The 27,816-nt window shown below is 44.6% G+C and overlaps 1 protein-coding gene across 2 annotated transcripts in view; it reads right to left on the reverse strand.

Moving 5' to 3' along the window:
• Positions 1-3,668: 3,668 nt before the first annotated feature.
• The window catches only part of LOC137375395 (interleukin-8-like), a 32,905-nt gene continuing 8,757 nt past the window's right edge, over positions 3,669-27,816 (reverse strand). For both annotated transcript variants that reach the window (XR_010975996.1, XM_068042555.1), the window contains one exon: positions 3,669-4,631. The gene's annotated coding sequence lies outside the window, so the exon portion shown is untranslated. The remainder of the gene's footprint in view (positions 4,632-27,816) is intronic.

The following is a 27,816-nucleotide window of genomic DNA, read 5'->3' on the forward strand; positions in this document are numbered from 1 at the left end:
TTTCTGTGGCACTTGTCGTAATTAAGAGTAATATTTCTCCACAGTTTCCAACATGCTGAAAAACTGGGTGTATTTTCTGGGCCTATTTTAGACCATTTCATGAAGGTTAATTGTTCTGATTAGACAACAACTCCATTATTGTTGTAGTTGCAAATACCAGGATGGTATAGGTCAACTAGATGATCTTCATTTTTTTCTGTCTAGCAATTCCTATGTTTCTGTTTCCGATGTAAAACTGAAATAATTCCCTCCAGTTTGCAGCTAAGTCAAAAATATCACAAGCAAGTTTATATTTCTATCTTCATGCATTAGTGGTACTGTAAAATTAAATATATTTTAAAGCTGAAGGCTTGAGAAAGAACAAAAGTGAACAGTGAATCTCTGTTGCTGGTAGTTATGAGAAGGCTATTCATACTGGTGCCGATACCATGGCTTGAATTTTACGCCGCCCCAGCGGATTGGTTGATGGTGTGGGGGCGTCGTAAAATTGAGCGGCAGGCTCCGGGAGGCCTAACCGCCCCGATTCCGTCTCCGACCAAGTTCACGGAAGTCCGGCGGGGGGCGGAGGGGTGAGAAGCGGCCCACCCGCCCAAGACCAATCAAGACCACTTAACGGCCACTTAAGGGTCTTTGCCCGCCTCCACGGGTATTTTACCCGTGGCAAGCGGGTATGCCGGGGACGTGAAAGGCCACCCAGCTATTGCTGTCAGCCTTTCCGCACCCCAGGGGGCACTGGCAATCAGGCACAGGGTGCCCGATTGAGGGCCACCCCCACCTCCCAACCCAACCCCGGGATCCAAGATGCCTCCTCCCCCCAAACGACCACCCTAGCCTCACCAGGGCACGACTGATTCTCCTGGTGAGGCTGCCCAAACTTACCTTCTGTCCCAGTTCCATTGCGTCCTCCTCAGTCGGCTGGGCTGAAGTCCCAGCAGGCCCGCTGATTGGCTGGCAGCTCACTGAGGCGGGACCTCCTCCCTCAAGTGGGTGGAAGTCCCGCCTCGGGCCAATTGAAGACTGGGGATCCGTAAAATACGGGCCGGATCCCCAGGCTGGGCGGGAGCGGGATCAGCACCGACATTTACGTTGGAGTCCGGCTCCCATCCGCCCAGCGTAAAATTCTGGCCCATTTGTTTATATTCTTGTTGATATTTAGAATGCCACAACTTAACTTCAACAATGACTACTTGGTGTTGGGTGGGGTGGGGGGGGGGTGAAATTTACCAGGCAGGGGAAGGTGGGTTTGCGTGCGTGAGGGGAGCTAAATCCCCTGAGATTGACATCTGGCTGGAATCCTGAAATCATCCCGTCTTCTTCTGGGTTTCTGTGAGGTGGGATTGAAGGCAAGCAGGGAACCCCATTGTCAGGTAAGCTTTAAGGCAAGAGAGAGGAATGAGTGGAGCTGCAAGGTGTGTTGACCTGAGGTGTGCTGTGCAGGAGAATACTGGGAAAGTCAGGATGTGGGGCTTGGCACCTGATAGTGTTATGCCACTCACCTGTCATACCCTCCTGAGGTCCTGGATCCTCTTGGTGCACTGCCTCCAGGTTGGAGGGAGCACAATCCTGCTGCTGATGTCCTCAGCCACTTCTAACCACACCTGCTTGGTTAGAGAGGTTGTCCTCTTCCTCCCATCACCTCACTGCAGCTCCTCAGATCCACAGCAGGATCTCCAAGGGGCAGCCTTCTCAGGTCTCTTCTCCATTCCTGTGGTTGCTTCATCATTAAAAAATCCAAGAGCTGGTGAGCCCTTGTAACCCATGCTATGGTCCCTTTAATTAGAAATCCTTCTTTTGACAGAATAGACACATCATCCTGCCCACCCTCCCTAAATAGTTGGGCAACCCAGAGGCAGGATGCTAATGCCGTAACTGAGTTACAGAGCCACAGCTAAGCCAACCCATTAGTAAATCGGGTTCCCAACCTGAAAATGGTCCCGCTGCTCTCACAGGGACTAAATGCAGAAGATTCCACCTTGGATTTACTTCATGACTTTACCGTAAAAAAAAAAAATGTCCCAAGGAGCTTTAGAGAGTGTAATTAAAAATATTGACTGAAATTAATGGAAATAAAATCGGGAGAGATATATAACAGGCAGCTAACTTAGTGTTGCCCATTTTACACAATCACCCAAAGTCAAAATTATCCCCTGGAGTTATTAATGCGTTTCCCAATTTACAATGGGTAATACTGAAAATACAATTAATGTAGTGACACTGTCAGATGATATTTTCTTCCATTATGATATTTTATATTTACTAAGTAGAACTTACTGCACTTATGAGTAGGTCCTAAACAAGTCATTCTGTGCTTGTAGTGTTTGCAGGTTTTTTAGTGCACCTAAACACATGGGTTAAGTTCTACGTTTAATAATTTGCCATTTATATCCTGTATATACCCAAAAGCAGTTTGATAGTGTCAAGCCATGATTGTTTTGAACTTGCTTGCATGGAAATTCTATAAAAGCACATACTTTATCAATGTACATAACCACACTCTCAAGGATAGGTCTTCACAGCTATCAGTAAAGGTGCACCAAGAGAAGTCACCCACCTGAATGGATTGTTTGCTGCCTGTCCATCATCTTTTGGAGATGGAAGGATGTCAACCACCCCAGAATACTGCCAATCAATTTGTGGGTTTTTATATATGGTGATAGCAGGGCTTCTGGATAATAATTGCATTGAATGCACCTTTATTCTGTTTTATAGTTTGTTAGCTGGCTTGAGTAATGACTGTCCCCTGAAACTGATTTATTAATCATTCCAAGGACTCTTGTATTCATCATTCTTTCATTTATTATTTATTCTTGGAGATCTAGTACAATTCAGTATCTAATGTGATGATGTTATTATGGATTTCAAATATATTTAAAGACAGCATTTTGTTAGCCATAAAATTATGAGTAATTTCAAACAACTCTTTACATCATTATGGGTCACATCACAAAGTAGTTTTCTGGTACAATATTTAACACGTCTTCAGTATACTTAATTTAAAAAATTGACTCGTGAATTCAATCAATCTGGTATAGAGTAAATTGTGTGATAAGTACAACTGATTGTTATACAAGTACTGTAATTTTACAATCTGTCAAAATAACCACGATATTTATTCAAACCGTTAAAGAGATATCCTGTTTTGATTTCTGAATAATTTCAGTAAGTGATTGCATATTGATTTCAATGCTGTACGGTATTGGGCAGTACTGGTTGTGTACAGCAACTTGAATACAATGGAGAGCTTTGCCAACCCTGAGTTCATTAACGCTTCATTGATTTGGGATTATTGTTTTAACACATGTGATTCACTATGATAAAGGGTGACGAGATAACAATTGGGGCAGATTCTCTTCATCATCCTATGTGGGTCAGTATCTGGGACATTAGGATAAGGAAATTGGAGTGGGCACATGTAACACTTGGTCCCTGCTCCCTTTGATGTACTTTTGATAACAGATCGCCAATGCAGACAGGAAGCTCCTGTCTGAATCAGGCAATAGAATTTAAATTTTATATAATTGATGTGGCCTTGATAATTCTGCATCTCAGCTCACTTTCTGGAAGTTTTGCCCAGCATCTGCCAGAGAAGCATCCCGAGAAAGTGAATGTTCGAGTTTACTGCCAGTCCCTTCAGATTGAAGGACTTCTTTAAACCTCCTGTAATGTAAGTGTAAATGTTAGGGGGTTGTAGGTGGTGGGGGCAGTAACTAGAATATCAGGGCTGGAAACGACTCACTTGTTGTTACAGACAGTAACCAGAGCAGAGAGGCTGTTGGTAATTCCCATTGGTGCAGACATTTTAGGCCAGCAGAGGTGCACAACTCAGCCATTAATATGTGGCATTTCCATTTGACAAATAACTAGCTCATGTCAAGGACCTAACCATGAGAATGGACCTAGGTTTAGTTACTTTCAAGTTGGTTAAATTTCAAATCACACCACATGACCTAAACTGTGGTGAAAGGTGCAGGAAAATTAGTCTTACTGTCTTGTTTACTCTTCTTTCTCTTGTTAAAACAAATAATTATAGATCATTCCAGTGTTGGCGTTTTAGTGATTGTTGTCAAAATATCAGAATTTAGAAATTAGTGTTGGACAGATGCAAAGGGACAGATTTTAAATATGTAGTAATTATATAATGAATTACAGTCTGGTCAAAAATAATAATAGTTTCAATAATCATGGATAAAGCAATACTCACAACTGGTTATGCTAAGCAATAGATATTTCTGCTCTGTCTGTGGACCATGTGCTAAGATAACATGGTAGCAAGTGATTTGATAGATAAAATTTTAATATCCAGTTAATAGTCAGATACACCAATCCAGCTATCTGATTAGGTATGTCATACCCAATCTCATCTTTGTTCTTGGTCAAGTTACCATTACACTGGGTATAGTTTAATTAAGTATAGATGACAAAACCACCCGATGTGAATGTGATTTCACTGTTTTGTGGACTTCAGCTGAAAACTAATTAAAGCCTGTTTCTCTTGCTGATGAAAATGAAAAAACAATCATCTGTAAAACACACGACTAAAGTGAACTTCCAGAGCTTGTGCAGGGGATGTGTAAGGCTGCTTTTCTGATTCTTGCGAGTTGTGATGTTATACTTTGCCTGAGACATCTTCACTACAAAGTGCAAAAAATATATGAATTAGTAAAGTCATAAAGAGTACATTTTAAGTACATCAGCTCAGAAATTTTCAGAAGAAAAAAGCAAGAGGGGCCTTATCTTCTGGTAGAGTACTGGTTAATATATTTTCCATTTTATTTTTGAAAAGGATTAATGATGGATTAATGATTGTCTTAAAATAGTACACAAAGGAATGTTATGCAAATACATCAATCACTGCATCACCAAAGGAAATGAAGTCCATAAGGACCCTCAAGAAAGTAAAACACATTGAGGAAGGCTTCAGATATTACGGGAATTATGTTGATTTATTCTCTGTGAAGTGGTAATGTGCTAGAATGCTACCCTTTTTGTTGAGCACCAGGGCACAAATCATTGAATGTTGCAAACAGGTTGGAAAGCAGTTAATAAAGCATATAGGATCCTGGGCTTTATAAATAGGGGCATAGAGTACAAAAGAAAGGTGGTTATGATAAACCTGTGTAAAACACTGCTTCAGCCTCAATTGGTGTATTGTGTCCAGTTCTAGGCACTTTAGGAAGGATGTTAAGGCATCAGAGAGAGTGCAGAAAAGATTCACAAAATTAATTCCAGAGATGAGGAACTTCAGTTATGTGGATAGATTGGAGAAGCTGGGACTATCCTCCTTGGAAAAGAGTCAAGAGGAGATTTACTAGAGGTGTTCAAAATTATGAGGGATCTGAACAGAGTAGATAGGGAGAAACTGTTCCTGTTGGCAGAAGGATCAAGAACCAGAGGACACCAGTTTAAGGTGATTGGCAAAAGAAGCAATGACAACATGAGGGAAAACCTTTTTAACGCAACGATTGGTAAGGATCTGGAATGCACTGCCTGAGAGTGTGAAGGAGGCAGATTCAATTGAGGCTTTCAAAAGGTAATTGGATAATTATCTGAAGAAAAAAAATTTGTAGGGCTATGGGAAAAAGACAGGCGATTGAAACGAGGTGAGTTGCTCTTTCAGAGAGCCAGCATGGACACGATGGGCTGCATGGCCTTCTTCTGTGCTTCTATGAATCTACAATGCAGGAGCAGACGCTGGATGAATTCTAAGTTGAAATTTGTATTTGTAAATTAGGGTTTTGCACTTCTTAACAGGTATGCTCTATATTTTGGATTCATCCAGCACCTCATTTGCCATGTGCTGAACTTGCACAGCACACTGCGGTGCTAATTGGCATGAAGGTCCCTTGCCAGTGTTATTTAAAACATTCATGTTGTACTTACAGGTTAGTTGCAGTTTAGTTTTTGTTTAACTTCCTGCTGCTTTTACAGAGTTCTACCACTCTTGAAAGTTCACTTTGTCCACACAGGAAAAGGTCTTGCTGCATTTTCACTATTGTCCCCTTCTGCCTCACAAGTAGTCTAGGTCCAGACATGGGTAGTCTGGTAGGGCTGGCTTTGGGAATACAGGACAAGGGGAAAAAGTGTTGAAGATAACACAGACTAGGAAGAGATGGAAAAGGAAGAACAGGAAGAGGCAGAGGAGGTAGAAGAGGAGAGTTGAGTCAACAACCACAAGAGCCTGTATTTGCTCAAGCACGAAGTGAAAAACTCATTGAGAAGTGTTTCAGCTAAGCTGGGCCTCCTGTTCCTCATTCACCAATAGTCACATAATCCTTACCACCATTCTTACACACACCATCCAATTGTCGTCCTTCGCTCCAGGCTCCAAATCCAGATCCAAAAAACAAATTTATCAAACAAACAATGTCAGCACTGACAAAGGAAATGACTAATCTCCCTTGTGAAAACCTTTAATTCTTTCTTGTATGGTCAATTTCCCACTTTGATGCTCCTCCAAGGTGTTTCCTAGTGACTGCAGCTTGGAGGCTGGAAGGCTGCTGACCTTGAACTGAGGACACTCCAAATGGCCTAGGATGATGACCTCCAGCAGCTCTGAGCTTAGGGAACCCAAACACAGTCTGCAAGTCTCATGGTCTGGGCTTCAGTGGTCTAGCCGGCTGGTTGAAGGGCACCATCAAGGGCTGCAGGCATGATGTCATCCTGAGAGAGGACAGCAAGTCCCTCTCCCATGGAATCCAGGCCATTCTGCTGGGATGGTTCCTCCACACTCCTAGGGCTTTGCTAGATAACAGAGTTCTGGACTGATGTGATTCCCTGATGCACTGTCAACAGTGGCTCCCATGCAAATGGCAGTCATCTGAGCTTCCATGGCAGCAGCTTGTGCTTCAATTGAAGCTGTGAATTTGTCATAAAGCACTGCATCATGGTGAGTTCCACAGCATTGCTGATAGAGCTGACTATTCAGTTCCATGTTGGACTGAATGGCACCATATTTAGCACAAAGCCTTAAATTGAAGGTGGAGACCTCTATGCTCTGGTGCATTGTGCACAAGCTCTCTGCCAAGGTGCCCTTTACACCAAGCATTTCCATTAACATTCTCTGATAGCATGGGTCATTGAAGTCAGCATCTGAGGTTTCTGCAGCAGAGTTAGTATACACCATAACCCTCCAGCAACTCGCAGCTGTGACATCCTATTTCCAATCCCTATATTTTATGTACTTGTGGCCAGTGAATCACCACATCCAGTTTCCTCCTCTAAGCTAACCTCTACTGTCCATCTGGTGCCAGTATCTGAGCTGGTGTTTGCAAGAGTCATATCAAATGATGGTGCATCTTCTGCAACACTGCATTTATCTTCCTCCACTGGCTGAGGGGCATTGGCATTCTCAGAAGCTGAAATTAATGAGGCGGTCAAGGATTCATTTGTTGTGTAAGGAAGACCTGAGAAAAGGAACTGGGTATCGAAAGCATTTCCAGCTTGTCATGCAGATTGTGAGGATCAAGGGATAATCAAGGGAGACAAAGAGGATTAGGTATCAACAGCTCCTCTAGCATTACCAATGATCACGGCCTCCACTCTGCTACTGCCCATGATTGGCAGAACAATCTCTTCAAGGGGGCAGTAGGTTTGCAGACAGGTTCTTCCTCTTCCGGTATCAGTCTGTTGCCAGGTCTTGAGTGTTACCTTCTCCTGCAAGACTGAAGTATGTTTGTGAAAGGTGTATGGAGAATGGTGGATAGCTGAGAGTGGATATAGCAAAGGCTATGTGCCTGGACAACATCCATGCTGCACTGCTGAAGACTTGTGCTCCAGAATTGGCTGCACCTTTGGTCAAGCAGTTCCTGTACAGCAACAACACTAGCATCTACATGAGAGTGAAAAACTGCCCAGATTTGTCCTGTCCACAAAAAGCAGGACAAATCCAATCTGCCCACTTGCCACCTCATCAGTCTACTCTCAATCATCAGCAAAGTGATGGTCGTGCTATCAAGCAGCACTTACTCTGCAAAACCTGCTAACTGATGCTCAGTTTGGGTTCCACCAGGGCCATTCAGCTCCAGACCTCATTGCAGCCTTGGTCCAAATATGGACAAAAGAGCGTAATTCCAAAACTGAGGTGAGAATGAGTGCCCTTGACACCAAGGCAGCAATTGACTGAGTGTGGCATCAAGAAGGCCTCGCAAAATTGAAGTCAATGGGAATTAGGAAAAAGTCTCCACTGGCTGGAATCATGCCTAGCACAAAGGAAAATATATGTGGTTGTTGGAGACCAATCATCTTACCTCAGGACATCGCTACAGAAGATCCTCAGGGCAGTGTCCTTGGCCCAACTATCTTCAGCTGCTTCAACAAGGTTAGAAATGGGGATGTTCAGTTCCATTCACAACTCATCAGATAATGAAGCTGCCTATGCCTGCATGCAGCAAGACCTAGATAACATTCAGGCTTGCGTTGATAAGTGAGAAGTGAACATTCATGCTACACAAATTCCAGGCAATGACCATCGCTAACAGGAGAGAATCTAACCACCTCCTCTTGATGTTCAACGGTATTACCATTGCGGAATCCCCCACCATTAACATCCTGAGGGTTATCATTGAGAAAAAACTTAACTGGACCAGCCACATAAATAATGTGGCTACAAGAGCCGGTCAGAAGCTGGGAATTCTCCTGACTTCCCAAAGCCTGTCCACTTTCTACAAGGCACAAGTCAGGGGTGTGATAGAATACTCTTCACTTGCCTCGATGAGTGCAGCTCTAACAACACTCAAGAAGTTCGACACAATCTAGGACACAGCAGCTGCTTGATTGACACCCCATCCACAACCTTAAATCTTCACTCTGTCCATCATCGGCGCACCATGGCAGCAGTGTGTATCATCAACAAGATGCACTGCAGCAACTCACCAAGGCTCCTTCGAAAAACATCTTCCAAACCTGCAACCTCTACCACAAAGAATAAGAAGGGCAGCAGATGCATGAGAACACCACCACTGGCAAGTTCCCCTCCAAGCCACACACCATCCTGACTTGGAACATCGTTCCTTCACTGTGGCTGGGTCAAAATCCTGGAACTCCCTTCCTACATGGACTCAGCAGTTCAAAAAGGTGACTCACCACCACCTCTCAAAGACAATTGGAGATGGGCAATAAATGCTGGCCTTGCCAGTGATACTCATATATTTCTTTTAAGAGTTATAAAGGGCAAAAGAAGTGCTTGGCCTTAAAAAGGAAATCTTGGGGATGTTCTCAGGCCAGTATCTTTCCTGTATGAATACTCATTATAAACATACTAAATGCCCTGTGCAAACATTAACCCATAAATATATTCTGAAGATTCTTGTAGCAGCTTTAATAGGGATTAAGTCATAGGAGCTCCATGTGAGAGCTAAGGAGAAAGTGAGGTAAAGCATATCTACAGATCAATAAGGACTATGGATGATGCCATCAAAGATTAAAGGTGCTAGCTGGTGTTGTAATTTACATGGGCTAGAAAACCCACGGACCAGTGATGATGACATTCATGATGGGATCATATCCATTAGTGATCACTGCCACTGACTCTACCTTGCATGTGGTATTGGGGCAGGTCACATAACTTAACTGGCTCCAATGGTTGGCCACACCAGTCATGTTGCATCTCAGGTGCCTGCATTTCCTAGGACACCACAAACTATGGCAATGGTTGTTGAGTCCAAGGAGAAGTTGACTACTCCCCCTCAGAAATATCTTCAGAATGTCCCATTGGCCCCATTATACGAGGGCCAAAACATTCTCCAATCATGTTTCTTTGGGGGTCCAATCTACAACACTGGCCTGGATCTCCAAAGTCTCCACAACCATCAACAGGTCGGCTGGTATGCCTGCTTCTACTGGGCACTGCCAGCCACCAAAGATCCACTGAGTGGCTGGAAATGCAGGAAATAACAACATTGGGAGTCCTCAGCCCTGGTTCTGGTCCCCCTGCATTAAAACATAGGAACATAAGAAATAGGAGCTGGTGTCAGCCATTTAGCTCTTCAAGCCTGCTCCGCCATTCAACCAGATCATGGTGGATCCATCACCTCAACATCACCTTCCCATACTATCCCATTATCCCTTAATTCCCCTAGTACCCAAAATTCTATCGACCTTCATTTTGAATATGTTCAATGACTGAGCATTCACAGCTTTCTGGGGTAGAGAATTCTAAAGATTCACAACCCTTTGAGAGAAGAAATTTCTCCTCATCTCAGTCCCAAATGACTGACCCCTTATTCTGGGTGGGATCCTGTATTCTAGATTCTAGCAATAGGAAACATTTAGACCCTTAAGAATTTTATATATTTCAATTTGATCACCTTTCATTCTCCTAACCTCCAGGAAATATAGACCTAAACTACTCAATCTCTCCTCATAAAACAATCCCCTCATGCCAAGTGATCCTTGGTTGCACTCCCTCTCAGGCAAATATTTATTTAGAGATACAGCACTGAAACAGGCCCTTTGAGTCTGTGCCAACCAAGAACTACCCATTTATACTAACCCTACAGTAATCCCATACTCCCTACACTAGGGGCAATTTATAATGGCCAATTTACCTATCACCTGCAAGTCTTTGGCAGTGGGAGGAAACTGGAGCACCCGGCAAAAACCCACATGGTCACAGGGAGAACTTGCAAACTCCACACAGACAGTACCCAGAATTGAACCCAGGTGCCTGGAGCTGTGAGGCTGCAGTGCTAACCACTGCACCACTGTCCTTCCTTAGGTAAGAAGACCAAAACTGCACACAGTACACCAATGCCCACCAACACCAATCATTGTAGTAAGACATCTTTATTCTTATACTCCAATCCCTTTGCAACAAAAACTCACAAACGATTTGCCTTTTTAATTACTTGCTGTACCTGCATGTTAACTTTCTGTTAGTCATGTCCAAGGACACCCAGATCTTTCTGGATGCAAACATTTCCCAGTCTTACAAAAAATATTCTGTTTTTTTTGTTAATCCCACTTCATACTTAGGCACATTGTATTCCATCTGCCATGTTCTTGCCTGTCACCCTTCGCAGTCTCTTTGTGTCCTCCTCATCACTTACTTTCCTTTTGTATCTTCAGCAAACTTGGATATGTTACACTCAATCCCTTCATCTAAGTCATTACTGTAGATTGTAAATAGCTGACGCCGAAGTACTGATCCTTGCAGCACTCCACTAGTAACAGTCTACCAGCCTGAAAATGTCCCATTTATTCCTACACTCTCTTTTCTGTCTATTAACCAATCCTCAATCAATGCGAATATATCACACCCAATCCCATGTGTCCTAATTTTGTGTCATAACCTTTTGTTAGCAGCTTATCAAATGCTTTTTGAAAATCTAAAAATACTACATCCAGTGGTTCCCCTTATTTGTGTGCAAATGAGCTTGTAAGGGGAGGGAGAAGGCTCCATATTTTTTAAGGCCCCACAGGAACTCCTGGTGTATCTGGATCCTGGGCTATTTTCCAGCCCTCTGACCCCCCTCCCAGCATCTATACACTTTACAATATACCAATTTGTACCCTTGGCATGCAAAACTCTGTAGTGGCAGTGTTAATTTTGGGGGTACATTACAAAATGGTCTGAGGAGAACTGGCAGTGGTTGTGATATGCCACGTACTGCACATCATAGCCCTGAGATATGGCCGTATGTCTAGTTATAGATTAGGATCAACTGGAAACAATAACACAGAATGAGGAGGAGGATGAGAATAGCAAGAAGCTAAGGCAAACAAAGTTGCAGGAAGAAACACAGACGCACAATGATTGGAATGAAGAGGATTCACTTGTGGCCTGGATTTATATTCAATTGGTTTATTTTCCAGCTGCAGAAAACAATGCTATTTTTAGGATATTTTCTACACAACAGAATAGTTTTCGACAGGCCTAGAGCTCTGAAGGTCTGTTTGCCAGTAAAAAAAACCTCAAACCTCAAAAACAACAATATTCCAAAAGAATTATCTTCCACAAAATTTGAACAAAATGTTTTCTTTTCCTTTTTTCCACCATTTTCTACTTCTTCACTAAAAGTAGTGAGTTCAGGGATTTCCCGAGAATTTTTTCCCTTATAATTTTTTTACCCTACTTAAATGCACTTTATTTTCTTTAGATTTGTGTTTACTTCTCTGTCTTTACATTGCACAAATTATTTGCAGAGACTCTGGGCTCCCAATGGAATTAAATGTATTAACAATGAAGCCACACTACACCCCCAATATAAGTCGAGCTCCTTTGATGATCATTTCTATTTATTCAGGTCTAACCTGTGGGCGGCACAGTGGCGCAGTGGTCTGTATGGGTTTCCTCCAGGTGCTCCAGTTTCCTCCCACGTGCCAAAAGACTTGTAGGTTGATAGGTTAATTGGTTGTTATAAATTGCCCCTAGTATAGGTCGGTGGTAGGGGGATGTGGTAGGAATATGGAATTAGTGTAGGATTAGTATAAATGGGTGGTTGATAGGTGGCACAGACTCGGTGGGCCGAAGGGCCTATTTCAGTGCTGTATCTCTAAACTAACCTGAAGTAAAATACTCTGTGTAACTGAGGGATGCTGCATTCATTTTTCATTATTGCCGATAACAAGGTCTTAACAGTCAGCAATTGATTTGTTTTATAAATTTTGTTTTGTGTATTTGAAGGAGTAATAACAGTCAGAAAGCCACCCTTTCCACCCTTTATTACTCCCTTCTCCAATAATGGTAATGTACTCAGGGACTGTTCACTTCCCTCCTAACTTCTTATTTAACCCTTGAGCCTGTTATTTCTAAAGGGTGGAATATACCTGCTACACACAAGCTGCAAACAAGCAAAAAGACCAATACCACAAACAGTCGATTGACTCTATCAGGCCTGCTTGTGGCCCCAGAGTCATTACGACACAGAAGGAGGCGATTCGGCCTATCAGGTCCATGTCGGCTTTCTGCAGAACAATCCAATCAGTCCCATTCGCCCGCTCTACCCCATAGCTCGAAAAATGTATTTCCCTCAATTTCCTATGTAATTTCCTTTCGAAATCATTGTCTTCGATTCCATCACCAAATTCTGGGTCATTACTACTCGCTGCATAAAAACGTTCTACCTCACAGCCCCCCTGTATCTCTTTCCCAAAACCTAGCGAGGATGGGGTAAGAGATAACAAAGGAAAAGGTGTAGATAGGACAAGGCCACAGAATAGCTGACCACAAGGTCATGGAGCAAAGGCAAACAACATGTTAATGGTGTTACTTTTTTTTTAGAGCTACAGCACTGAAACAGGCCCTTCGGCCCACCGAGTCTGCGCTGACCATCAACCACCCATTTATACTAATCCTATATTCCGACCACATCCCCACCAGTCCCTATATTTCCCAACCACCTACCTATCCGAGGGGTAATTTATAATGGCCAATTTACCTATCAACCTGCAAGTCTTTAGCATGTGGGAGAAAACTGGAGCACCCAGAGGAAACCCACACAGACACAGGGAGAACTTGCAAACTCCACAAAGGCAGTACCCAGAATTGAACCTGGGTTGCTGGAGTTGTGAGACTGCGGTGCTAACCACTGCTCCACTGTGCCGCCCCACAATGTGTTGAAAGACAAAGCATTAGTACAGATAGGGTGTTGATGGACTGAAAATTGAACAGCCGCAAGTACAAACATGAAAAAAAACAGTGGGTAAGCAAACTGAACAAACTAAGAAATAAAATAAAATAAACACAAAAAAAAATTTTTTTTAAAGGAAAAAGAAAAAAATAACTAAAAATAAAAGTAAAATGGGGGGCCCGTCATGCTCTGAAATTATTGAACTCAATGTTCATTCCGGCAGGCTGTAGTGTGCCGAATCGTTAAATGAGATGCTGTACCTCGAGCTTGCGTTGAAGTTCACTGGAGCACTGCAGCAATCCCAGGACAGAGATGTGAGCATGAGAGCAGGGGGGAGTGTTGAAATGGCAAGCAACCTGAAGCTCGGGGTCTTGCTTGAGGACTGAGCATAGGTGTTCTGCAAAGCGGTCACCCAGTCTGCGTTTGGTCTCCCCAATGTACAGGAGACCACATTGTGAGCAGCTAATACAGTATACTACATTGAAAGAAGTAAAAGTTAATCGCTGCTTCACCTGAACGAAGTGTTTGGGGCCTGGGATAGTGAGGAGAGAGGATGTGAATGGGCAGGTATTATACCTCCTGCGATTGCAGGGGAAGGTGCCATGGGAAGGGGATGAGGTGGTGGGGGTAATGGAAGAGTGGACCAGGGTTTCACGGAGGGAATGATCCCTTCGGAATGCTGACAGGGGAAGGGAGGGGAAGATGCTTTTGGTAGTGGCATCATGCTGGAGGTGGCGGAAATGGCAGAGGATGATCCTTTGGATATGGAGGCTGATGGGGTGGAAAGTGAGGATAAGGGGAACCCTGTCGCAGTTCTGGGAGGGAGGGGAAGGGGTGAGGGTGGAGGTGCAGGAAATGGGCCGGACACGGTTGCGGGCCCTGTCAACCACAGTGGGGGTGAATCCTTGGTTCAGGAAAAAGGAAGACATATCAGAAGCGCTGTCATGGAAGGTAGCATCATCAGAGCAGATGCATCGGAGATGGAGAAACTGGGAGAATGGAATGGAATCCTTACAGGAGGCAGGGTGTGAAGAAGTGTCGTCGAGGTAGAACATCCTTGTGAATCTTTTCTGCACCCTCTCTAGCTTAATCACATCTTTCCTGTAGTGCGGTGACCAGTACTCCAAATGCGGCCTAACCAACGTTACGTACAACTGTAACATGACGTCCCAACTCTTGTACTCAATGCCTCGGCCAATGAAGGCAAGCATGCCATATGCCTTCTTCACCACCCTGTCTCCCTGTGTTGCCACTTTCAGGGAACCATGTACTTGCACCCCAAGGTCTCTCTGCTCAAGAACACTCCCCAGGGCCCTGCCATTCACTGTGTATGTCCTGCCCTGGTTTAACTTCCCAAAATACATCACTTCGCACTTGTCTGCATTAAATTCCATTTGCCAATCCCTTGCCCACTTTCCCAGTTGATCTCTATCCTGTTGTAACCTTAGACAACCTTCTTCACTGTCCACTATACCACCAATTTTGGTGTCATCTGTAAACTTACTAATCATGCCCCCGACATTCACATCCAACTCATTAATATCTACGACAAACAACAGAGGGCCCAGCACCGATCCCTGCAGCACACCACTGGTCACCGGCCTCCAGTCTCCAATCTGAAAAACAATCCTCCACTACCACCCTCTTATCACCAAGCCAATTTTGTATCCAATTGGCTAGCTCACCCTGGATCCCATGTGTTTGAACCTTCCGGACCAGCCTACCATGGGGGACCTTGACAAAGGCCTTGCTAAAGTCCATGGAGACAACGTCCACCGCCCTGCCCTCGTCAATCCTCTTGGTCACCTCCTCGAAAAACTCAATCAAATTCGTGAGTCATGATTTCCCACGCACAAAGCCATGCTGACTATCCCTAATCGGACCTTGCCTTTCCAAATACATATAAATCCTGTCTCTCAGAATCCCTTCCAATAACTTTCCCACCACTGATGTAAGGCTCACCGGTCTGTAGTTCCCTGCCTTACCCCTGCTGCCCTTCTTAAATAAAGGCACAACATTAGCTATCCTCTAGTCTTCAGGTACCTCACCCATGGCTAACAATGATACAAAAATCTCTGCCAGGGTCCCAGCAATCCCCTCCCTTGCATTCCATAGCATCCTAGGATACACCTGGTCAGGCCCTGGGGATTTATCCACCTGAATGCGCTTCAAAACCTCCAACACATCCTCCTTTGTAATGTTGATATGCTCCAGGAAATCACTGTTCCCTCCCTTGAACTCACTAGCTTCCATGACCTTCTCCACGGTAAATACGGACGAGAAGTATTCATTTAAGATCTCGTCCATTTCCTGTGGCTCCACACATAGATTACCACACTGATCCTTAAGGGAACCTACTCTCACCCGAGCTACCCTTTTACTCTTAATATACTTAGAAAATCTTTTAGGATTCTCCTTTATCTTATCTGCCAGGGAAATCGCATGGCCCCTTTTCGCCCTCCTAATTTCCTTCTTAAGTGTACTCCTACATCCCCTATACTCATCAAAGGACTTGCTTGATCCCAGCTGCCTATACCTGACATATGCCTCCTTCTTTGTCCTGACCAGACCTTCAATATCCATCGTCAAACAAGGTTCTCCAAACTTGCCAGCCTTGCCCTTCCATCTAACAGGAACATGCCGGCCCTGAGCTCTTCCTATCTCACTTTTAAATGACTCCCACTTGCCAGACATCCCTTTACCTGTAAACAGCCTCTCCCATTCAACTTTTGAGAGTTCCTGTCTGATGCCATCGAAATTAGCCTTCCCCCAATTTAGGACTTCAACTTGAGGACCAGTCCTATCTTTTTCCATAACTATCTTGAAGCTAATAGAATTATGGTCACTGGTCCCAATGTGCTCACCTACTGACACAGCAATCACCTGCCCAGCCTCATTTCCTAAGAGGAGGTCGAGTGTAGGCCCTTCTCTAGTAGAGGCATCCACATACTGCTTCAGAAAACTATCCTGGACACACTTAACAAATTCTTCCCCATCTGATCCCTTAGCACTAAGGCAGTCCCAGTCAATATTAGGGAAGTTAAAATCACCTACTATTACAACCCTATAATTCCTACACCTATCTGTGATTTCCCTACATATATGCTCCTCCAATTCCCTCTGACTATAGTATAATCCCATCAAAGTGATCACCCCTTTCTTATTTCTAAGTTCTACCCATATGGCCTCGCTGGACGTTCCCCCAGGATATCGTCTCTATGTACTGCCGTGATATCCTCCCTAATCAATAGTGCAACTCCCCCTCCTCTCTTACCTCCACCTCTGTCACGCCGGAAGCATTGGTAGCCCAGAACATTGAGCTGCCAGTCCTGCCCCTCCCTCAACCACGTTTCCGTAACAGCTATAATATCACAATCCCATGTACCGATCCATGCTCTGTGTTCATCTGCCTTACCTGTAAGACTTCTTGCATTAAAGTAAATGCAGTTTAGACTACCAGACCTTCCACGCTCCCTGTCCTGCCCCTGCCTGGCCTGCCTACTGGACTTGCTTGCTTTAAACTCTACATTTGCCTCAATTATCTCATCGGAGAGACTACTACTTTGGGTCCCACCCCCCTGCAAGACTAGTTTAAACTCTCCCGAGTAGTACTAGCTAACCTCCCTGCAAGGATATTGGTCCCCTTCCAGTTCAGATGCAACCCATCCCTCTTGTACAGGTCACCTCTGCACTAGAAGAGATCCCAATGATCCAAGTAGCTGAAGCCCTCCCGCCTACACCAGCTCTTCAGCCACGCATTCATTTGCCTTATCCTCCTATTCCTATCCTCACTAGCATGTGGCACAGGGAGTAATCCTGAGATTACAACCCTAGAGGTCCTGCTTTTTAGCCTTCTGCCTAACTCCCTATATTCATTTTACAGGACCTCATCTCTCTTCCTGACTATGTCGTTGGTACCAATATGTACCACGACCTCTGGCTGCTCACCCTCCCCTTTCAAAATCTCCTGCAGTTGCTCTGAGACATCCTTGACCCTAACACCAGGGAGGCAACATACCATCCTGGAGTCTTGTTTGCGGCCACAGAAACACCTATCTGCACCCCTTACGATAGAATCCCCAACCACTATAGCTCTTCCACCCCTTTTCCTCCCCTGCTGTGCAGCAGAGCCCTCCGTGGTGCCACAAACTTGGCTGTTGCTGCTTTCACCCGGGAGGTCATCCCCCACCAACAGTATCCAAAGCGGTATATCTGTTTGAGGGGGGGATGGCCACAGGGGACTCCTGCACTTCCTGCCTGCACCTACTACTCCATCTGGTGGTCTCCCATCGCTTTTCTGCCTGTGCAGCCATTACCTGCAGTGTGACCACCTCACTAAACGTGCTATCCATGACATCCTCAGCATCGCGGATGCTCCACAGTGAATCCACCTGCAGCTCCAGCTCCATAATGCGGGTAGCCAGTAGCTGCCGATGGATACACTTACTGCACACATGGTCATCAGGGACACTGGAAGCATCCCTGATTTCCCACATAGGGCAGGAGGAACATATCACGGGGCTGAGCTCTTCTGCCATGACTTACCTTCGTCCTTCTACCATCAACTATTGGGAAAAGCTATTCATTGTCTACCTTATCTAAACATGTCATAATCTTATACACCTCTATCTAATCTCCCCTCAACCACTTTTGCTCCAATGAGAACAACCACAGCTTCTTCAACCTAACCTTGTAGCTAAATTCCCTCACCCCTGGAATAATTCTGGTAAATCTCCTCTGCACCCTCTCAAGGATTTCACATCCTTCCTAAAGTGTGGTGACCGGACCCGGATGCAATACTCTAGTTGTGCCCTAACCAGAGTTTTATAAAGGTTCAGTGTAACTTTCCTGCTTTTGCACTCAATGCCTCTATTTAGGAAGCCCAAGATCCCATATGCTTTGCTGACTACTTTCTCAATGTCCTGCCACCTTCAAAGATCTATTCACTCAGTCCCTGTACACTCTTTAGGCCTATGCCATTAAGTCTATATTGCCTTTCTCTATCCCTTCTGCCAAAATGCATCACCTCACACTTCTCTGTATTAAATTCCATCTGCCACTTGTCTACCTATTCTGCTAGCCTATCTATGGTCTGTTCCAGGTGATTGGTATCATCCTCACTGTTTGACACACCTTCAATTTGGAATCATTGGCAAATATTGAAATTTTACTCTGTATTCCAAAATCCAAGTCATTTATATATATGAGAAAAAGCAGTGGTCCTAGCACTGGACCTTTGGGAACACCACTGTCTACCATCCTCCAGTCTGGAAAACAACCATTTATCATGACTTTTTTCTGTCCTTAAGCCAATTTTTTATCCAAACTGACACTGACCCTCCTATTCCATGAGCCTCAATTTTGTCAACCAACCTTTTATGTGGTACTTTGTGAATGCTTTCTTAAAATCCATATAGACATCATCCACTGCATTCCCTTCATCAACCTTCTCTGTTACTTCATCAAAAAATTCAATTAGATTAGTCAAGCACGATCTGCCTTTTACTCAACATTGGCTCTTATTAATTAACTCAAACCTCTCCAGATACATGCTATTTTTCCCCTCATTATTGTTTCTAAAACTATACCCACCACTGACGTTAAACTGATCAGCCTGTAGTTACTAGAAATGTCCTTGCACCCTTTCTTGTACAAAGGTTTCACATCTGTATCTTTCCAATTCTCTGGCACTTCCACATATCAAGGGACAATTAGAAGGTCATGACAAAGCCCTTCCACTATCTACATCCCCACTTCCCTTTGCAATCTGAGATGCAGGCGACTTATCCATTCTAAGCATAACTAGCCTTTCCAGTACATTTTGCCTCTCAATTTTTTCTCTATCCATTACCTCTACCATCTCCGCTTCCACCGATATTTTGTCAGCATCCTCTTCCTTAGTAAACACTGTTGCAAAATAATGATTATGTTTTCTAGCCTTGCCCTACACTTCTAAGCCTCTTCACTTGCCCTCTCAAATTATTGCATTTGGCCTGGTCCTTGCTTGAAGAATTCACGGGACATGCATCATACATCTTTTTTTTATTTTTCATCATATTTTCTATCTCCCTCACCATCATGGCTTTGGTGCTCTTACTTTTCTTAAGGTTGGAATGCTCCTAACCTATAGCTGAAACATTTCTGCCTTGAAGATCACCCATTGTTCCGTCACAGTTTTTCCTGTCAGTCCTTGGTTCCATTTTACCCTGGCTAGATCCCCTCTCATCCCTTTGAAGTTAGCCCTCTTCCAATTTAGAAGTTCTACTTTAGATTGTTCCTTGCTCTTATGCATTACAAATCTAAAGCATATGATACAATGATCATTTTCAACCAGGTGTTCCCCCACAGACGCTTGGGCTGGAATTTTCCATTGGGTGGGAGGCCCCGTCCACCGGCCGAAAAGTCAGTGGCGAGCCCACCTCCGCCGAGCCTGGGGAGCCAGACAGGGATTTTTCTTGCGAGGGACTTACACCTCCTTGAGACAAGAAGTCCCATCTAATGTAGCTGCCAGCAAATCAGTGGGCCGGCAGCTGAGTCCCAGCAGCGCCACCAGGAGTGGTGGCCACTGCTGAGACTACACCCAGCTTCAGGAGGAAGAGGAAGGACAGCCCGGGAAAGGAGGTAAGTTTTTAGGGCCTCGCTGGGGACAATCAGTTGGGCCCTGGCGAGACAAAGGGAGTCAGTAGGGGAGCAGGGGGAGTGTTGTGCGTTGGGGGCAGTTGGGACTTCGGGGGTGGCCCTTCGAGGGGCACAGGGTGCCTGATCAGGAGGGCCACCCACCAGCTCAGCCACCTGCCAGCCAAGGGTAAAATACCCGCAGTTGTGGGCAGAGGCCCTTAAGTGCCAGTTAATTTGTTCCTTAAGGGCCTTGATTAGCCTGGGGTGGACGGGCCGTTTCTTGCCGCCGCCGCCCCACATAAAATTGCAGTGTTGGGGGGGGTGGGAAGGGGTCAGGAATGGCCCCCCCACCTCCAACTCAATTTTACGCCCCCCCCCCCCCCCCCCCCACCCCACCACCAGCCCGCTTGTTTGGGGGGGCGTAAAATTCGACTTTGGCCCACTTGGCCCACCTCATTTCCCAGCATCAGAACGAACAATGCCTCCTTTCTAGTGAGACCAAGAACATGCTGCTCAGGGAAATTTTCCTGAACACATTTCTGAAGTTTCTCCCCCTCCTTGCCCTTTATTCTAATTTTATCGAAATTAATATTTGGGTAACGAAAGTCCCCCAGTATCACCACTCTATAGTTCTTGCACACCTCACTGATTTCCTTGCAGATTTGCTTCTCTATCTCTCTCTTTCACTATTTGGAGACCAAAGAATACCCCCAGTAGTGAGATCACCCCTTTTTGCTTCTCAACTCTAACTAAATGGATACTGTCCTGCCCCCTCAAGGACATCCATCTTTCCAACACTGCAATGTCTACCCAAATTAATACTGCCACACACCTTATGTTTTTCCTTCCCTATCTATTCTGAACATGTTTTATCTGTCAATATTAAACGCCCAGTCCTCACCATTTTTAAGCCATGTTTCCATTATTGTCACTATATCATATTTTCACACAATATTTTTGCTTGTAGCTCACCAAACGTATTCACCACACTTTGTGGGTTTACTTGCATGCATTCTAAACTGGTCTTTGTATTCCTCGTATTCCTTCTTCGTCTGCTACTATCTAATATGCTACTAGTTCCTTCTCTAGTACTATCCAACACCCTCACTCCTTTGTGCACCTTATTCCTCTTTTCTACTTCTTTCTGCTGGTGCTCATCCCTCTGCCAATTTAGTTTAAACCCTCCCCAACCACACTCATGAACCTCCCCATGAGGACTATGGGCCCAGTCTTGTTGAGCTGCAGCCTGTCCCTTTTAAATAGGTGCCTCCTGCCACAGAACTTGTCCCAGTGCCCCAAGAATCTGAAACCATCCCTCCTGCACCATGCCTCAAGCCATGCACTAATCCTCCCTATCTTCCTATTTCTATTCTCGTTAGCATGTGGCACTGGGAGTAATCCAGCGATTACTATCTTTGAGATCCTATCTTTTAACTTCCTCCCTAACTCCAGAAAATCTGACCATCGGAGCTTAATACCTGCCCTCTCTATGTTCTCATCCTCTCTTGCTGTTCCCACCACCCCGCTGCCCCATTCTGTCCCTTGCCCATTGGTGTCATGGTCTGGACTTCACTCCTTCAAGGTATCATCACTCCCAGGACTCCCCAATGCAGAGTACCAATTTGAAAGTGGCATACACTCCGAAGACTCCTGCACTTCTTGCCTCATCCTACTGTTACAGATGGCCAGCCATCTAGTACCTTGAACTCTCTCTGCCTGTTGGGTGGACATCTCCTGGAACATATGATGCAGGAAACTCTCAGCTTCCCTGCTGTTCCACAGTGAGTCCAGTTACTCCTCAAGCTCGAAAACCCTGAGCTGAAGCTCAAACAGCTGGAGACACTTCCTACACATGTGGTCCGCCAAGACACATAAAGTGTCCTGAAGTTCCCATATGGCGCTGCAATTACAAGCAACAGGTGTCAGCTGTCCATCCATAATCTAAAAAAAAACTGTATTACTTCATTTATAACCTAGTTAGCACTTTGTTTAAACTATTAATTTTAATTAATGCCGCTAGACCTCAGCTCTCAGGTCTTGTTGTCTCACAGCCCCTGTCTGAGACCACTCCTGGTTTTTAGTAACATAGGAGTAGGAGTAGGCCATTCAGCCCATCGAGCCTGCTTCACCATTCAATTAGATTGTGGCGGATCATCTATCTCAAAGTAACTTTTCCGCACTATCCCCATATTCCTTGATGTCATTAATATCCAGATAGCCATTGATTTCTGTCTTGAACATGCTGAATATTGAGCTTCCACAGTCCTCTAGGGTAGAGAATTCCAAAGATTTACCACCCTCTGAGTGAAGAAATTCCTCCTCATCTCAGTCTTAAATGGCCTATCCCTGATTCTGAGACTATGTCCCCTGGTTCTAGACTCACCAGCCAGGGAAACATCCTATCTACATCTACCCTGTTATTTTGTAAGTTTCAATGAGATCACCACTCATTCTTAGAAACTCTAGAGAATAAAAGCCCAGTTTCCTCAATCTCTCCTCATAAGATAATCCTGCCATCCCAGGGATTAGTCTGGTGAATGCCTGTTGCACTTCCTCGATGGCAAGTATATCCTTCCTTAGATGAAGAGACCAAAACTGTACACAATACTCCAGGGGCAGTCTCACCAAGACTATATAATTGCAGCAGGGTTTTTGAGCATCAGGGAGGCTGACGGTTTCCTGCATCATATGTTCCAGGAGATGACCATCCCACAGGCAGAGTACTCCTGTACTCAAAACCTCTTTCTATGAAGGCCAACATACCATTTGCCTTCCTTATAGCTTGCTGCACCTGCATGCTGGCTTTTAGTGACTCATGAACAAGGACACCCAGGTCCTTTTTGACATCAACACTTCCCAACCTCTCACCATTTAAGAAATACTCTGTCTTTCTGTTTTTTCTACCAAAGTGGATAACTTCACAGTCATACACATTATATTCCATCTGCCATGTTCTTTCCCATTCACTTAGCCTGCCAAATCCCGTTGAAGCCTCCTTGCATCATCCTCACAAGTGACATTCTCACCCAGTTTTGTGTCATCAGCAAATTTGGAAAAATTACATTTGGTTCCCAAATCCAGTCTGTGGTCCCAGCACTGATCCTTGCTGTACCCCACTTGTTACAGCCTGCCAACGTGAGAATGACCTGTTTATTCCTACTCTCTATTTTCTGTCAACCAATTCTCGATCTATACCAGTTTAATACCCCCAATCCCATGTGCAATAATTTTGCTGACTAACCTCCTTTGATCTTATCAAAAGCCTTCTGAAAATCCAAATACCCCACATCCACTGGTTCTTTTATCTATGCTACAAATAACATCCTCAAAAAACTCCAACAGGTTTCCCTTTCATAAATCCATGTTGACTCTGCCCAATTCTATCATTATTTTCGAAATGTCCAGTTATCACATTCTTTATAATAGATTATAATATTTTCCTTACTGCGGATACCAAACTAACAGGTCTGTAGTTCCCCATTTTCTCTCTCCCTCCTTTCTTAAACAGTGAAGTTAATCTGTCTGCTGGTTATTCCAGTCTGCAGGAACCTTTCCAGAATCTATAGCATTTTAGTTTAGTTTAGTTTTGATTTAGAGATACAGCACTGAAACAGGTCCTTCGGCCCACCGTGTCTGTGCTGAACATCAACCACCCATTTATACTAATCCTCCATTAGGCGAGACTTCCTGTTCAAGGAGGTGCAACTCCCGCCCAAGACCAATTAAGGGGCAAGGTAACGAAAAATCCCTACCTGTCTCCCCAGGCCCAGCGGAGGCATGCTCACCACTGATTTTTCAGCCAGTGGACAGGACCTCCTGCCCAACGTAAAATTCTGGCCAAAGACATAGAGTCACAGAGTCGTACAGCATTGAAACAGGCCCTTCGGCCCAGCGCGTCCATACCGACCATAATGCATCTCTATACTAATCCCTGCCTGCATTAATTCCATATCCCTCTATGCTTTGCTCATTCAAATATCTGTCCAGATGCCTCTTAAATGTCGCTACTGTTCCTGCCTCCACCACCTCCTCAGGCAGCTCATTCCAGATACCCACTGTTCTTCGTGTGAAAGATTTACCCCTTTGATCCCCTTTAAACCTCCTCCCTCTCACCTTAAATCTATGCCCTCTAGTTTTAGTCACCCCTACCATGGGAAACAGACTCTGGCTATCTACCCTATCTATGCCTCTCATAGTTTTATATATCTCTATCAAGTCCCCTCTCAGCCTCCTTTACTCCAGGGAAAACAGACCCAGCCTATCCAATCTCTCTTTATAACTCAAGCCTTCCAAACCAGGCAACATCCTTGTGAATCTTTTCTGCACCCTCTCTAGCTTAATCACATCTTTCCTGTAGTGCGGTGACCAGAACTGCACACAGTACTCCAAATGCGGCCTAACCAATGTTATGTACAACTGTAACATGACGTCCCAACTCTTGTACTCAATGCCTCGGCTGATGAAGGCAAGCATACCATACGCCTTCTTCACCACCCTGTCTACTTGTGTTGCCACTTTCAGGGAACTATATACTTGTACCCCAATGTTTCTCTGCTCAACAACACTCCCCAGGGCCCTGCCATTCACTGTATATGTCCTGCCCTGGTTTAACTTCCCAAAATGCATCACTTCACACTTGTCTGCATTAAATTCCATTTGCCACTCCCTTCCCACTTTCCCAGTTGATCTATATCCTGTTGTAACCTTAGACAACCTTCTTCACTGTCCACGAGACCACCAATTCTGGTGTCATCTGCAAACTTACTAATCATGCCCCCTACATTCACATCCAAGTCATTAATATATATGACAAACAACAGAGGGCCCAGCACCGATCCCTGCGGCACACCACTGGTCACCGGCCTCCAATCTGAAAAACAACCCTCCACTACCTCCTATCACCAAGCCAATTTTGTATCCAATTTGCTTGCTCACCCTGGATCCCATGTGTTCGAACCTTCCGGACCAGCCTACCATGCGGGACCTTGTCAAAGGCTTTGCTAAAGTCCATGTAGACAACGTCCACCGTCCTGCCCTTGTCAATCCTCTTGGTCACCTCCTCGAAAAACTCAATCAAATTCGTGAGACATGATTTCCCATGCACGAAGCCATGCTGACTATCCCTAATCAGACCATGCCTTTCCAGATGCATATAAATCCTGTCTCTCAGAATCCCTTCCAAAAACTTTCCCACCACTGATGTAAGGCTCACCGGTCTGTAGTTCCCTGGCTTATCCCTGCTGCCCTTCTTAAATAAAGGCACAACATTAGCTATCCTCCAGACTTCCAGTACCTCACCCGTGGCTGACGATGATACAAAAATCTCTGCCAGGGCCCCAGCAATCTCCTCCCTTGCTTCCCATAGCATCCTAGGATACACCTGGTCAGGCCTTGGGGATTTATCCACCTTCAAAACCTCCAACACCTCCTCCTTTGTAATGTTGATATGCTCCAGTATATCGCTGTTCCCTCCCTTGAACTCACTAGCTGGTTGATGGTCGGCACAGACTCGGTGGGCCGAAGGGCCTGTTTCAGTGCTGTATCTCTAAATAAATAGCTTCCATGACCTTCTCCACAGTAAATACGGACGAGAAATATTTATGTAAGACCTTGCCCATTTCCCGTGGCTCCACACATAGATTGCCACACTGATCCTTAAGGGGGCCTACTCTCTCCCTAGCTACCCTTTTACTCTTAATATACTTATAGAATCTCTTAGGATTCTCCTTTATCTTATCTGCCAGGGAAATCTCTTTGCTCCTTTTCACCCTCCTAATTTCCTTTTTAAGTGTAATCCTACATCCTCTATACTCCTCGAGGGACTCACTCGATCCCAGCTGCCTATACCTGACATATGCCTCCTTCTTTGTCCTGACCAGACCCTCAATATCCCTCGTCAACCAAGGTTCCCTAAACTTGCCAGCCTTGCCCTTCCATCTAACAGGAACCTGCCGGCCCTGAACTATTCCTATCTCACTTTTAAAAGCCTCCCACTTGCCAGACGTCCCTTTACCTGTAAACAGCCTCTCCCATTCAACTTTTGAGAGTTTCTGTCTGATGCCATCGAAATTAGCCTTCCCCCAATTTAGGACTTCAACTTGAGGACCAGTCCTATCCTTTTCCATAACTATCTTGAAGCTAATAGAGTTATGGTCACTGGTCCCAAAGTGCTCCCCCACTGACACATCAACCACCTGCCCATCCTCATTTCCTAAGAGGAGGTCGAGTGTAATCCCTTCTCCAGTAGGGCCATCCACATACTGCTTCAGAAAACTATCCTGGACACACTTAACAAATTCTTCCCTATCTAATCCCTTAGCACTAAAGCAGTCCCAGTCAATATTAGGGAAGTTAAAATCACCTACTATTACAACCCTATAATTCCTACACCTATCTGTGATTTCCCTACATATATGCTCCTCCAATTCCCTCTGATTATTGGGAGGTCTAAAGTATAATCCCATCAAAGTGATCACCCCTTTCTTATTTCTAAGTTCTACCCATATGGCCTCGCTGGACCCCCGGGATATCCTCTCTACGTACTGCCATGATGTCCTCCCTAATCAATAGAGCAACTCCCCCTCCTCTCTTACCTCCACCTCTGTCACGCCGGAAGGATCGGTACCCCGGAACATTGAGCTGCCAGTCCTGCCCCTCCCTCAACCACGTTTCCATAATAGCTATAATATCACAATCCCATGTACCGATCCATGCTCTGAGTAGTTGTTTAGTTTCTCTGCCATTTCCCTATTCTCCATTATAAATTTGCCTGCCTCCGCCTGAAATGGACCCACATTTCTCCTTGCTAATCGTTTCCTTTTCACATATCTAAAGAAGCTTTTACTGTCTGCCTTTTGGTTCCTCGCTAGCTTGCATTCATATTCTCTTTTCCCTTTCTTTATCAGTTTCTTGGTCATCCAATGCTGGATTCTAAATTGGTCCCATATATATCAGAACAGCATCTCTTCCCTCACTGCACCAAATTTCCCAAGTTTAATACGCTGTAGAAGAAATACATCATTGGACTTTGTGCTGCTTACTTTGTGCATTAGCAGAAGCCTCCTGTATTCGTACTGGCAAAAAATTCAAACATCTGAATCAGCCTCTGCTGACAGTAATTACTAGTTCTAACTAGCCACCCAATTAATTAAATATGCAACTGCAACTAGCAGATAGCTTGTTTACAATTGGCTAATACCATGAAAAAAGTTACAAGTTAAGGTCAAAGTTAAGTTTAATGCTAAATGCAAAACTTAACTAAATTTTAGAACGTGATCAATCCTTAAAATTTTCTCACTCAACAAATTCCCCGTGTTTATACTCCATGGAGGCAGTACTCACTTGAACTGGACTCCTGCACTACCGAAGTGACTGACTGACCCCAAAGGACTCCATGTGTTGGGTAATTTTAAATAATGTGAATAAGCACCTTGTACAAATAGAACTGTGTAAGCTGTGGAATTGTGGTAGATGAGGAATAGTCTGTGGATATTAGTTATATGAACTTCCAGAAGGCATTTGATAAGGTTGCACAAAAGGGACTGTTAACAAAAAGGCAAGCACATGAAATTAGAGGCAATCTTTTCACATGGGTAGGATTTTGGCTCAGAGGTAGGAGACAGAGAGTGGG

The sequence above is a fragment of the Heterodontus francisci genome, chromosome 1 (genome assembly GCF_036365525.1).
Source record: "Heterodontus francisci isolate sHetFra1 chromosome 1, sHetFra1.hap1, whole genome shotgun sequence".
NCBI classification, from domain to species: domain Eukaryota; kingdom Metazoa; phylum Chordata; class Chondrichthyes; order Heterodontiformes; family Heterodontidae; genus Heterodontus; species Heterodontus francisci.